The following is a 13660-nucleotide window of genomic DNA, read 5'->3' on the forward strand; positions in this document are numbered from 1 at the left end:
GTCCTTTAACATTGATACTGCTTTGTTTCTGATTAGCCAAAGATAACCGTGGGATGTACTTTATATTGTTCTCTGTCTATAGGTCAGCTGGTAGATTTATATTGTTCTCTGTCTCTATAGTCAGCTGGTAGATTTATATTGTTCCTGTCTCTATAGGTCCAGCTGGTAGATTTATATTGTTCTCTGTCTCTATAGGGTCCAGCTGGTAGATTATATTGTTCTCTGTCTCTATAGGGTCCAGCTGGTAGATTTATATTGTTCTCTGTCTCTATAGGGTCCCTTATTCCAGCCTGGTATATTTATATTGTTCTCTGTCTCTCTAGGGTCCAGCTGGTAGATTTATATTGTTCTGACTCTATAGGTCCAGCTGGTAGATTTATATTGTTCTCTCTCTGTCTCTATAGGGTCCAGCTGGTAGATTTATATTGTTCTCTGTCTCTTTAGGGTCCAGCTGGTAGATTTATATTGTTCTCTGTCTCTATAGGGTCCAGCTGGTAGATTTATATTGTTCTCTGTCTCTATAGGTCCAGCTGGTAGATTTATATTGTTTTCTGTCTCTATGGTCCAGCTTGGTAGATGTATATTGTTCTCTGTCTCTATATGGTCCCTATGGTCCAGCTGGTAGATTTATATTGTTTTCTGTCTCTATAGGGTTCAGCTGGTGGATTTATATTGTTTTCTGTCTCTATAGGGTCCAGCTGGTGGATTTATATTGTTATCTGTCTCTATAGGGTCCAGCTGGTGGATGTATATTGTTTTCTGTCTCTATAGGGTCCAGCTGGTGGATTTATATTGTTCTCTGTCTCTATAGGTCCAGCTGGTAGATTTATATTGTTTTCTGTCTCGGATAGGGTCCAGCTGGTAGATTTATATTGTTTTCTGTCTCTATAGTGGGTCCAGCTGGGATTTATATTGTTTTCTGTCTTTATAGGTCCAGCTGGTAGATTTATATTGTTTCTCTGTCTCTATAGGGTCCAGCTGGTAGATTTATATTGTTTTCTGTCTCTATAGGGTCCAGCTGGTAGATTTATAATGTTCTCTGTCTCTATAGTCCAGCTGGTGAGATTTATATTGTTTCTCTGTCTCTATAGGTCTATGGTCCAGCTGGTGATTTATATTGTTTTCTGTCTCTATAGTGGTCCAGCTGGTAGATTTATATTGTTCTCTGTCTCTATAGGGTCCAGCTGTTATATTTATATTGTTTATTTGTCTGTATAGGGTCCCCATGTTCCAGCAAGTAGATGTATATTGTTCTCTGTCTCTATAGGTCCAGCTGGTAGATGTACATTGTTTCTGTCTCTATAAGGTCCAGCTGGTGATTTATATTGTTATCTGTCTCTATAGGGTCCAGCTGGTAGATTTATATTGTTCTCTGTCTCTATAGGGTCCAGCTGGTAGATTTATATTGTTCTCTGTCTATAGAGTCCAGCTGGTAGATGTATATTGTTCTGACTCTATAGAGTCCCAGTTGGTAGATTTATATTGTTCTCTGTCTCTATAGGGTCCAGCTGGTAGATGTATATTAGTTCTCTGTCTCTTTAGGGTCCAGCTGGTAGATTTATATTGTTCTCTGTCGCTATAGATTCAGCTGGTAGATTTGCTATTGTTCTCTGTCTCTAGGGTCCAGCTGGTAGATTTATATTGTTTTTATATCTCTATAGGTCCAGCTGGTAGATAACATATTGTTCTCTGTCTCATAAGTCCCCATGGTCAGCTGATAGATTTATATTTCTGTCTCTATAGGGTCCAGCTGGTGGATTTATATTATTTTCTCTATAGGGTCAGCTGGTGGATTTATATTGTTATCTGTCTCTATAGGGTCCAGCTGGTAGATTTATATTGTTCTCTGTCTCTGGGGTCAGTTGGTGGATTTTTGTTGTTTTCTGTTCTCTGGGGTCTTGTGGTGGTTTTATATTGTTCTCTGTCTCTATAGGAGTCCAGCTGGTAGATTTATATTGTTTTCTCTCTATGGGTCCAGCTGGTAGATTTATATTGTTTTCTGTCTCTAGGAGTCCCAGCTGGTAGATTTATATTGTTCTGATCTCATAGGGTCACTGGTAAGATTTAGTATTGTTATCTGTCTCTATAAGGTCCAGCTGTAGATTTATATTGTTTCTGTCTTTATGGTCCAGCTGGTAGATTTATATTGTTCTCTCTGTCTCTATAGGGTCCTATGGTCCCAGCTGGTAGATTTATATTGTTTTCTGTCTCTTATAGGGTCCAGCTGGTGGATTTATATTGTTTTCTGTCTCTATAGAGTCAGCTGGTAGATTTTTATTGTTCTCTGTCTCTATAGGTCCAGCTGTTATATTTATATTGTTTATTTGTCTGTATAGGTCCTATGTTTCAGCAAGTAGGTGGTCCTCTGTGAGCTCAGTGGTAGAGCACAGGTAACGCCAAGGTAGTGGGTTCGATCCCCGGGACCACCCATACACAAAAAAAATGTATCTGCACGACATGACTGTAAGTCAGCTTTGGATGAAAACGTCCTGCTAAATGGAATTTTATTATGTATTATTATTATTAAGTAGATATATTATTGTTCTCTGTCTCTATAGGGTCCAGCTGGTAAGATGTACATTGTTCTCTGTCTCTCTATAGATGAGGTCCAGCTGGTAGATTTATATTGTTCTCTGTCTCTATAGGGTCCAGCTGGTAGATTTATATTGTTTATCTGTCTCTAGTAGGGTCAAGCTGGTAGATGTATATTGTTTTCTGTCTCTATAGGGTCCAGCTGGTAGATTTATACATATTGTTTTCTAGTCTCTATAGAGTCCAGTGGTAGAGATTTATATTGTTTCTGTCTTTATAGGGTCCAGCTGGTAGATTTATATTGTTCTCTGTCTCTATAGGGTCCAGCTGGTAGATGTATATTGTTCTCTGTCTCTATAGGGTCCAGCTGGTAGATTTATATTGTTCTCTGTCTCTATATGGGTCCCAATGGTCCCAGCTGGTTTAAAGGAGATATCGCATGCCAGGTAGACCGTAAGTACCTCTGTTCAGCTATCAGCTGTCAAGTGGTGGACCCTCTGTAGCACAGTTGAGTAGCGTACGGCGCTTGTAATGCCAAGATAGTGGGTTCGATTCCCAGGACCCCCCATATGTAAAATGTATGCACACGAGCAAGTCGCTTGAATAAAAGTATATGCTAAATGGCAAAGAAGTCTCGCTTTAGAAAGAATCCAAGTGTCCTATTTTCCATACAGTCTTAACAAACTGATGAGTGTACTGTTGCTGTTGGAACTAAGCAAGTGTGTTGGTTACAGGGCCGTCCTGGGTTGAATGGTGTCAAAGGAGAGAAGGGGGATTCAGCTGGAGGATATGGATACACAGTAAGCGATGGCACCACAGTGGTTGGTGATTGAAGTGAATCATAAGTGAAAGACTGTTGGGGTACAACCCAGAGGTCAGCAGTGTCCAAAAAGTAATTGTTCATAAAATCAGTTGTATTGGTAGATCATCATTTTGGTGTGGTTGTAATGCTAGGTCCCAGTTAACCCAGATTGATCCCGTGGTTTTTAGGGTCCTCCAGGACCACCCCCCATCCCGGACCCCCCTGGGCCAGCAGTACTCTGGACAGGTTCAACGTGAGTAGATGTCTGATCCAGTATTGTATCTTTCCCAGGCTTTGGTGTTGTAAGTGTAAATCAGCTTGGTTACTGCTGGTTTAGTTGTTAGAAACCCACAAAGCCACTAATGTGTGTTTACAAATTGATATGGTCTCTTTCCAACGTACAGTAGTGTATATTTTCTCCTCCTTGGTTCTGTTCAGACTCAGAGGTATGATGATGTCTCACCCGGTTCTATCCTGGTAAGTCAACTCATTCTCATTGGCCAGTCTCCACACCATGACATAAAACGTTACATGTAAAACTATGTCATGTGTTCGCTACATGTTGCCCTTTTCCTCCCCATCAGACTCCAAAGGAGAGAAAGGTGATCGTGGAGTACCAGGAATACCTGGGGTACCAGGTACATTCAAAACAGCTATAGCAGCTGGACAACTAGTTATTTACTACCTTTGGCCTTAGTTGTACTAACACATGAGATTGAGCTGATTGAACTCATGTTCTATTGTGTCCATTGTAGGTCTCACGTCAAACTTTTGACATCTACACCTTCAAGGTAAGTGATATAACTACTAATGCGCTCCACACTCACAACCTGCCATGCTTCTGCATGTGTTTGACGTGAGGTCAAATTAGCACGGGGTGTCCGTAGAACGAGATGAAGGGAGAGAGAGAGGAGACTCTGGGATGTGAAGGGGGAGAAGGGCGACCCAGCTGGAGATTATGGCGGAGGTTACGGTGGACAGGGTGGTCAACCTGGACCTCCAGGACTTGCAGTAAGAATAACCACTGAACAACAACAACAGCCATTTTATTTCACTGCATTCTCCCCGTTTTCCGGCGCCGTGTTTAAAGGGAAGGCGAAATGGAATTCAAGGCAAGTCGTAATGGGCAAGACATATTCCTTTTAAGGAAAAAACAAATCTATCTGATCTATCTATCTCCAGGGGCCAAAGGGAGAGTCCATCTCGTCCTTCAGGGGCCCCAGGGGGCCTCCAGTCACCCAGGAAGAGGGTACGAAGGCAGGCAAGGGAACCCAGGGCCCACCGGGCCCCGGACCTCCAGGATCATCCTCCTCACCTGGAGCCTACAGGCCATCACAGAGTGAGACGATACTCTCTCACACACACACTCATGACATACAGTACATAGGCAGAAACACACGTTAAAGTAAACTTTCTGGTGACATGAAGTACAGTAGTGCTACGGTTAACAGCTTCAATGAACGGGATCTTTTTACATCTCAGCCATCAGCATCCCTGGACCTCCGGGTCCTCCTGGCCCACCTGGGACTGATGGACACTCCTCTGGGGTGAGTCTGTTAACTGCTCCGTTCCTAGTGTAGGGTCTTGGTTAGGGCTTGTTTCTGAATGTAGGGCTCACTATGATGATATGTCTCCGCGCCACTTCCAGATATGACATCATTTAGCTCCTTGTCATCTATGTTTGAACAGGTGATGGTGCTGAGGTCATATGAACGATGACAGCCACGAGACGACAGGCAGAGGGGACGCTGGTGTATCTGGTCGACCAAACAGACTTTTTACATCAGAGTACGAGATGGCTCTCCGGCAAATCCAGGTCTGGTGTTTACCAGTGTAATGAATGCAAGCCACTATATTTAGAAAACACAATACCTTCATCCTTTGTTAATGTTTACATGATTAACTTAGATGTTCTACCTTTACCTTTCAGCTTGGACCATACATAGCTTTACCCCCTGACCAGGTAAGTCCTTGGAAATGTGCACTTGAGAAATGCTGACAATACACTATTGTGACAGTGAGTGAATTGCTTAATGAAGTTATTAATCACATTAGTGAGTGAATCACATTCACATTATTTCTCTGTCTGTATCTATCTGCAGGGGTAATGAGGTGGCAGCTGTCGACCCTCCTCCAGTGGTCTACTACCAGCCCCAACACAGCCACAGGCCACTTCTCCGACAGTGGCACCTCCACAGAGCAACCCCCCAGGGACAGCTAGACCTCCATCAGCCACAGCCTGAGGAACAACACCCTGTTTACCCCGACACGTTACCCGATCACCCGGATCCACGCTATCCAGCCCAGCCAGATCCACGCTACCAGCCCAACCGGATCACGCTACCCAGCCCAGCCGATCCACGCTACCAGCCCAGCCGGATCCACGCTTACCCAGCCCAACCGGATCCACGCTACCCAGCCCAGCGGATCCACGCTACCCCTCAAACTCAGACCCCAGATACCCTCACACACTGATCCACGGTACCCCAGTTATACAGACCGCCTGCACAACCCTGACCCTGTTCAGCCGGTCCAGCCCCAGCCCCAGCCAGCCCCCGTCCCACAGTACCCGGTTTACTCAGACACCCGTTACCCTGTAACCCCACAACGCAGACCCAGACCCCCTGAGACCCCCACCCACCAACACACGTCAGGCCCAAGCGTGAGTAGCCAGTATTGAAATATGTCATAAAAAATGTTCACCTGAAAACATGTCTTTACTGAAATACTTGTGATCATGGATGTGATGGAAGCATGTTTTTAAAAGCACACTTTTCTTCTGCTTTCTTTCTGCAGATTCACCTGATGGCCCTGAACGCCCCAGGGGGGGTAACATGCGGGGTATCAGAGGGGCAGACTTCATGTGCTTTAACCAGGCTCGGGCCATAGGGCTGAAGGGAACCTTCCGGGCTTTCCCTCCTCCAAGCTCCAGGACCTTTACAGCATCGTCCCGCAAGTCAGACAGGGATAGCATGCCCATCGTCAACCTGAAGGTACAGTACTGTGGGCTAAGACTGAGATGCATTTTCAGCTCAATCAGAATCGCAGTTCATTCCATATCATTTAAGTAATGGCAGCAACCGCCCTAAACATCTGTCTGTCCCCTCTATAGGACGAGGTCTGTTTGACAATTGGGAGGCCATCTTCAGTGACTCAGAGGGCAGAGTGAAGGACAATGTACTCCATCTACTCCTTCGATGGCAAAGACATCTCACAGACGGCACATGGTGATCCACTACATTTTACATTTACATTTTAGTCATTTAGCAGACGCTCTTATCCAGAGCGACTTACATGAGCAATTAGGTTAAGTGCCTTGCTCGAAGGGCACTGACATATTTTTCACCTAGTCGGCTCGGGGATTAGAACCAGCGACCTTTCGGTTACTGGCACAACGCTCTTAACCACTAAGCTACCTGCCACTACACTTCTACATATCACTCACAATACACAAAATATCAACGTCCATAAGAAGGCATTGATAAGTATATGTAGTTTTAAAGTTAACAGCTGAGAAAGTGAATGAAGCAAAAATATGATGATTAATCCCTTCATCTCTTCCCTCCATTAATCCTCTCCTCCCCTAGGCCAGACAAGATGATGTGGCACGGTTCGACGAGCAGGGGGCACCGCCAGGTGGATAACTATGTGAGACGTGGCGTATAGGGGAGTGGGCGCGACGGGCATGGCCTCCTCTCTAGCAGGGGGCCAGCTCCTCCCAACAGAGCACCAGCAGCTGCCACAGCTCCTACGCCGTGCTCTGCATCGAGAACAGCTACATCGGACAGTTCAAGAGATAGGAGTGACCAACCAAACACACACACACACTTCAACCAGAGATCAAGAGATAAGCCTAAATGAAACACACACACAAACACATCAGCCAATCCAGGAGGTAGGCCTAACAAACCGTACGCACACACACACACACAATGGTGCTGTTTGTAACAGCTACGTTCCCCCCTTCTCCATTAAGCACTCAGTCCAGCCGGCCAAATAGACCACATGTCCATAATATGGGGTTGGATCAAGAACAGCTACAACCAGGCTAAGAGATGGAAACCCCCTTTATACACTGATCGCAGCTGAACAGCCACCCCAACCCCTTGACACATAGGTCTAAATCACTGTTCTGTAAACACCTCAACACTGTGGTTTTCAGGTTGAGTTTGGACTCATTCCTCCCTCTGTGTTACATTCCACTTTCCTTTAACTGTCCACTTCAGAAATCTCTTCATAAAGCCATGTTCATTGAGGGTTAGAGGACAGACTTTATCACAATGGTTATGTTTAGTTTTTTTACCTGTCAGTTGTGGTCTTACCCTCAAGCATAATACCTGTATTGTAGAAAGTCTATAGCCTTTAAGTTTGTCCTAGAATTAAACCACACCCATGGATTAAATAGGACACTAATTCTATACTCTCTATGATTCCAACAAGCTAATTGTTGCAGTATTGTACATGAAATGTATGTTTGTCTATTATTCAATGTTGTAATTTTTATTCACTTTTTAAAAAATTGCATTGTAATCTGTACATGTAACCAGTTTTTGAACACTATCATATATAACATTGTCAGTAAATGTTGGATTGTTTTATTTTGTTATCGGACATCCAAGGGAACAGGATATTTCAAATGTTTTGATAATAACAAAGGAGTATTTAATTTGTGATTTAAAAAAAAGTCAAAGTAGTTTTAACATGCCCACTTTTTCAGTAAAGGACTCCATGGACCTGTTTAGATCTATGAAGAGATAAGGTAAGAACCATGACATTGTGTATCAGAAAATTAAATTAGTATGCAAAACAAAAACACATCCTTTTGCATTTCGAAAATCCTCAAAAGTGCTCTTAAGTGTCTATGGACTGTAGTTACAGTTGACAAGATGCACTCTGATAGAAATCAAGAGGCTTTTTATCCCAAATCCAAAGACAAAAGCATTGCACTCACTGAATGAACCGGTGTATGACCCTGGGGAGGAGTCTCCTTAGGCCACGCCATTTATCTTGTCATCAACGTTTATTGCAAACAAACACACAAATGCTACACTATGTTTTCAAAACTGATTTATTTGTAAATAAAAAATAAAACTGTTGACATCAGTTTCTGTGTTTTTACATCAACAAAAATAGGTTCACAGTCATTCACACAAAGGTATATTCGGCATTGATTGAAGTCAGTGTGACAATAACACAAACATTTAACAATTCTGACAGTTAACGTTACAAATCTTTTCCTATACTGAAGTCGTTGGTTAGTATACTGCACGGCATATCGACTATTAGGTGAAATTCATCTCATACATTTGTATTTGTTTATGATCCAAAGACCATGTAAAAATCATTGTCTACAACCTCGTCACTATAGGCCGAATCCTACCTTGAGATATGACCGTTTAAATCAATAAGAGAATTGTGCAAAGTTCAAGTTGCATATCTCGTGTTCCGACCCATTGTACATCGTGTTCTCAAGTTAAGCACTTGTATTGTTCACGCACGTCTTTTTATCCACTCTACATGTAATTAATAAGCACTCAACTAGTATAATAGTCTATATTCTGACATGATTTCTAGTTTTCAAGGGGGCAGGAATTCAGCAAACCACTTCCCTATGCATTGTAATTCAATTAAACAAGGCAAGTAAAATAACAAATTGTGCAAGTGTAATCTGCATTTATGGGGACGTTAGGTATGGTATATATATATATATATTTTTTACATTTTTTAGTCATTTAGCAGACGCTCTTATCCAGAGCGACTTACAGTTAGTGAGTGCATACATTACATTTCTTCATACTGGCCCCCCGTGGGGATCGAACACACAACCCTGGCGTTGCAAACGCCATGCTCTACCAACTGAGCTACATCCCTGCCGGCCATTCCCTCCTACCCTGGACGAGCTGGGCCAATTGTCGCCGCCCCATGGGTCTCCCGGTTACGGCGGCTACGACAGAGCCTGGATTCGAACCAGGATCTCTAGTGGCACAGCTAGCACTGCGATGCAGTGCCTTAGACCACTGCGCCACTGGGAGACACATTTAGAATGTAAAGGGTACACCAGATATGAGTTCCCAGAGTTGTCAGATTCCAAAGGATAAACATATAGGCCTAAAAAGATTTTCACATTTTGCATTTCATTTCTCAGTGACAAACATTTAAGAAAACCCAATTTCACTCCTACGCACACAGATAAATAAATTGTTCCATTAAAACAGTGGTTTCCAAACTGTGGGTTGGGATGCAGAAAATAATGGACCTATATATTTTTCAATAATAGCCTATAATGTTTGAGATTTTACAATCAACAAAATAAAAGATATACAATCAGGCCCCCCATTGATGTTATGTTTGAGCATAAGAACACCAGCCATGTCAAAATGCGTAGTTGTGGTAAATTAGCTTAAAAACAAACAAAATCTCAGCTCCATGTCAAAATGCATAGAATTGTAGGAAATTGGTTTTAAAATTGCAATAAAGTTATTTCAGCTCCATGACAAGATGTGTGCTATTGCAGGGGATTAGCTTTGAAACTGCAAAATATTCTGTCCGCTGCCAAGATCATATTTTGTATTTATTCTTTGGTCTGTGTATATTTTTTTTTTTTTTTACCACTCAACCCTTATGGTGGGTCGAGACCAAAAGACTCATCAATGGGTGGGTCACGAAGCAAAAAGGTTTGGGAACCCCTGCATTAAAACAACACAAAATAGCTCATTAGAACATTCTGGAAAATAACATGCAGAATAAAGGTCTGCCAGCTCATAGCTAAATCCTCTAACTCATTTGCAGTAGTTCCAGACAACTATACTCCAGTTTACACATTCACATTAATGTGGGCTTCCTATTAGAAAAGATGACAATGATAAATGAATGAACGTATTATTAGCACTGCTTGGGATGAAAAGACAAATCTGCATGAAAACATACAAATAATAAAATAGGGGGAGAGTGGGGTAAATTGAGCAAAATAGGTAAATTGAGCCACCCCTTGTTTCTAGGAAACCATACACAAAAATTAAATTTCTAGGAAGAGGTCATCATTTCATGGAGTCTGAAGGAAGAAATCACAATTTATTGTGTTAGAGGTTTCATGATGCTTGTATCAAAACCAAAGTAGATAATTTTGAGATTGTTCTATACATCAGCATGGCCTAACTTACCATTCCGCGGCTCAACTTACTCCATACCGGGGTAAATTGTGCAAGAGACCACTTTTTTCAGACAACCTATGTTTTCAAAACTGTAATGTTTACATGAATTCTGATTATTTCCAGGGATACACATTTTTACATTTTAGTCATTTAGCAGACGCTCTTATCCAGAGCGACTTATGAGCAATTAGGGTTAAGTGCTTGCTCAAGGGCACATCGAAGATTTTTCACCTAGTCGGCTCGGGATTAGAACCAGCGACCGTTCGGTTACTGGCACAACGCTCTTAACCACTAAGCTACCTGCCACCCATACACAACACCCTGAAATATATGTAGATATCTTTGATAGAAATAATACTATATTTTCCATTGACGGAGTGATGCGGAATGTAAAACAATGGCTGAACTTACCCACTCTCCCTAGGCAAGACAATACACAAAATGGTAGCTAAAACACTTCCCTGGACACAAGGTGCAATGAATGAATCACTGGCAGCAAGTAAGTGCACTGATATGGTTAGTTTGAAGGTCCTAAAACAATTGGCATCTGCTTTGTTCATAACCAATAGCTGATTAAACCTAAGACAATGGGAGCGTAGTGAACATACACACAAAGCACTTCATTTAGAAAATCTTTTCACACTTTTCAAAGAAATATATTCAGGAAGATTCAGCAGCCCAAAAATGCATCCTTTCAAGTGTCTGCTTAATCTAAAGCAATGCTACTTTGATCACATAGTAATCACGATCCTTTGGGGCAACCCTCTCTCACTGGAGGACTTCTATACAGCTAACAATATGTACACAGATGAAAAAAATATTTGCTTATCAATACAATTGCAGCAATTGTCTAGAATTCCTAATGATCGCAAACAGTGAATCATTTGCTATTGTTCCATCAGTAGAAGTAGTAGTCCAGTAGAATTAGTTAGACCGTTTCAGTAGATCATTTCCTATTGGTCCCCTCTACTTGGAGATTATTATTTTTCAGTCAGGTGTTACAAAGACATACGTGCGTCAACATAAACAGGGAAAACATATGATTACTCTGTATTTGGAAAACTGTGAACATAATCGCCAGTGAATAACACCCTTTGGGATGTGTCTGGGATAAGAAAAGAGCAAAGCAGCCACTACAGAGTCCATGTCAACAGTCTCTCTTGAAAACATTGGGCCGAGCAACTAGGCCCAACCTATGACTATTAAAAACATCACACTGTTTTGAGTAAGAAGTAGGGATTGGTCTGAAGGCGAAAAAGGACATTCCTTAAATTGACCTACTACAGTAGCTATGATGGTCTATTGTACTTCAAACAATGTTTAGGCAGGTTGCTTAAAATGCAAACCTTCTCACACAGCCTAATTCACACTATTAGAGGTGCTCCCCACAATAATGGGATTTGTACCACACATAAGGTGATGTATTTTAGATTCTTCCCACCCTGCACTAAGACATTACCCATTCCCACTACCCTTTCAAGCTTCTTTATCTATATATATATGAAAGTAAGCTTTGCTTTCATACTTACAAGACCATTAGGCTTGATCGAGTGAGCTTTTTGTCTTGTAATAATGTATGTGGGCCCCGCCTGTAATTCTTTAAACTATGTATTTCATAATAACATCCTTTTTGGGGAACTGAAGACAGTTGGATATAACAGATAAGGCACTAAAGGATGAGAACAGTGATTGTTCATTAATGCTGGTAAACTACACTCCAACAACACGTCCAAGGAAATGCTCATGAGGTCTCGACTCACCTCTAAGTCTCATCTGTCTTTGAGATTCCGAGACCGCTTAGACCACTCTACTCAATGTCAGTGTAGGGGGTTTAGGGGTTGATGTCAAGATGACATCACAATGTTCAAGGGACAGTTTGGGATTTTGGCAATGAGGCCCTTAATCTATTCCCCAGAGTCAGATGAACTCCAGGATAGCATTTTTATGTACCTGCATCCAGTATGAAGGAAGTTAGAGGTCGTTTCGTGAGCCAATGCCAACTAGCATTAGCTAGCGCAATGACTGGAAGTCTACAGGAACAGTAGAATTCTTCAAACTGCACGCAGAGACATAAAAATGGTTTCCACAAGTTAATCTGACTCTGGGGAAGTAGATGGCTCATTGACAAAATCCTAAAATACCTTTCAGGCCTTGGACGTTGTTCCCATTGGACAGAGGTTCCGTCTCCAGGGTTTTGATGGTACGGAACATAGCTCAGTGGGCGTGGACTGGTCTGTGGCCCCTCCCTCCCGCCAGATTGGTTCCTGTAGTGGCGAATGATGACCCAGACAGCACAGCCCAGGTAGATGACCGTTCAGCAAGGCAAAGTAGAAGAAGTAGATCAGGAACTATTGGAGAACGGAACAGCACTCATTAGAAAACATATGGTGTTTCCATACAGTTGGAGAACGGAACAGCACTCATTAGAAAACATATGGTGTTTACATACAGTTGGAGAATGGAACAGCACTCAGAAACATATGGGGTTTCATACGGTTGGAGAATGGAACAGCACTCATTAGAAAAACATATGGTGTTTCCATACGGTTGGAGAACGGAACAGCACTCATTAGAAAACATATGGGGTTTCCATACGGTTGGAGAATGGAACAGCACTCATTAGAAAACATATGGTGTTTCCATACGGTTGGAGAACGGAACAGCACTCATTAGAAAACATATGGTGTTTCCGACGGTTGACGTTAGCTTGCAGGAAGTTGTCTGAGCGTGGTGGTAATCAGTGTGATTTACCTGGGAGTGCACGTCTAGTCCCAGGCCCTTCTTGTCTGGGAGACGATGAGGGTGATGATGGTCTTCAGAATGGTCGCCAGGAAGGTGTTGAACCCCAAACACCAGGGCACACAGCTCTTGGTGAGAGACGAGGCGATCTCTGGAAACTACAAACACCACAACAGGACACTCTTACTGACAGTTGTGGCTTCGCGTGATATATTGTTGTCTCTACCTTTCTTGCCCTTTGTGCTGTTGTCTGTGCCCAATCATGTTTGTACCATGTTATGCTGCTACCATGTTGTGCTGCTACCATGTTGTGTTGCTACCATGTTGTTGTCATGTCGTGTTGTCATGTGTGCTACCATGCTGTTGTTGTCTTGGGTCTTCTTTATGTAGTTGTTGTGGTGTCTCTCTTGTCATGATGTGTGTTTTGTCATAACAA

The 13660-nt window shown here is 42.4% G+C and overlaps 1 long non-coding RNA gene and 1 pseudogene across 1 annotated transcript; both read left to right on the plus strand.

Annotated features, from left to right (window-relative positions):
* Positions 1-7160, plus strand: part of LOC123488407 — a 32422-nt pseudogene extending 25262 nt beyond the window's left edge.
* On the plus strand, positions 4621-5046 carry LOC123488406. The gene is made up of 3 exons (XR_006660054.1): positions 4621-4673; positions 4817-4881; positions 5024-5046. It is a non-coding gene; the product is annotated as an uncharacterized LOC123488406 (long non-coding RNA).
* Positions 7161-13660: the final 6500 nt, after the last annotated feature.

Source organism: Coregonus clupeaformis, unplaced genomic scaffold, assembly GCF_020615455.1.
Source record: "Coregonus clupeaformis isolate EN_2021a unplaced genomic scaffold, ASM2061545v1 scaf2273, whole genome shotgun sequence".
NCBI lineage: Eukaryota > Metazoa > Chordata > Actinopteri > Salmoniformes > Salmonidae > Coregonus > Coregonus clupeaformis.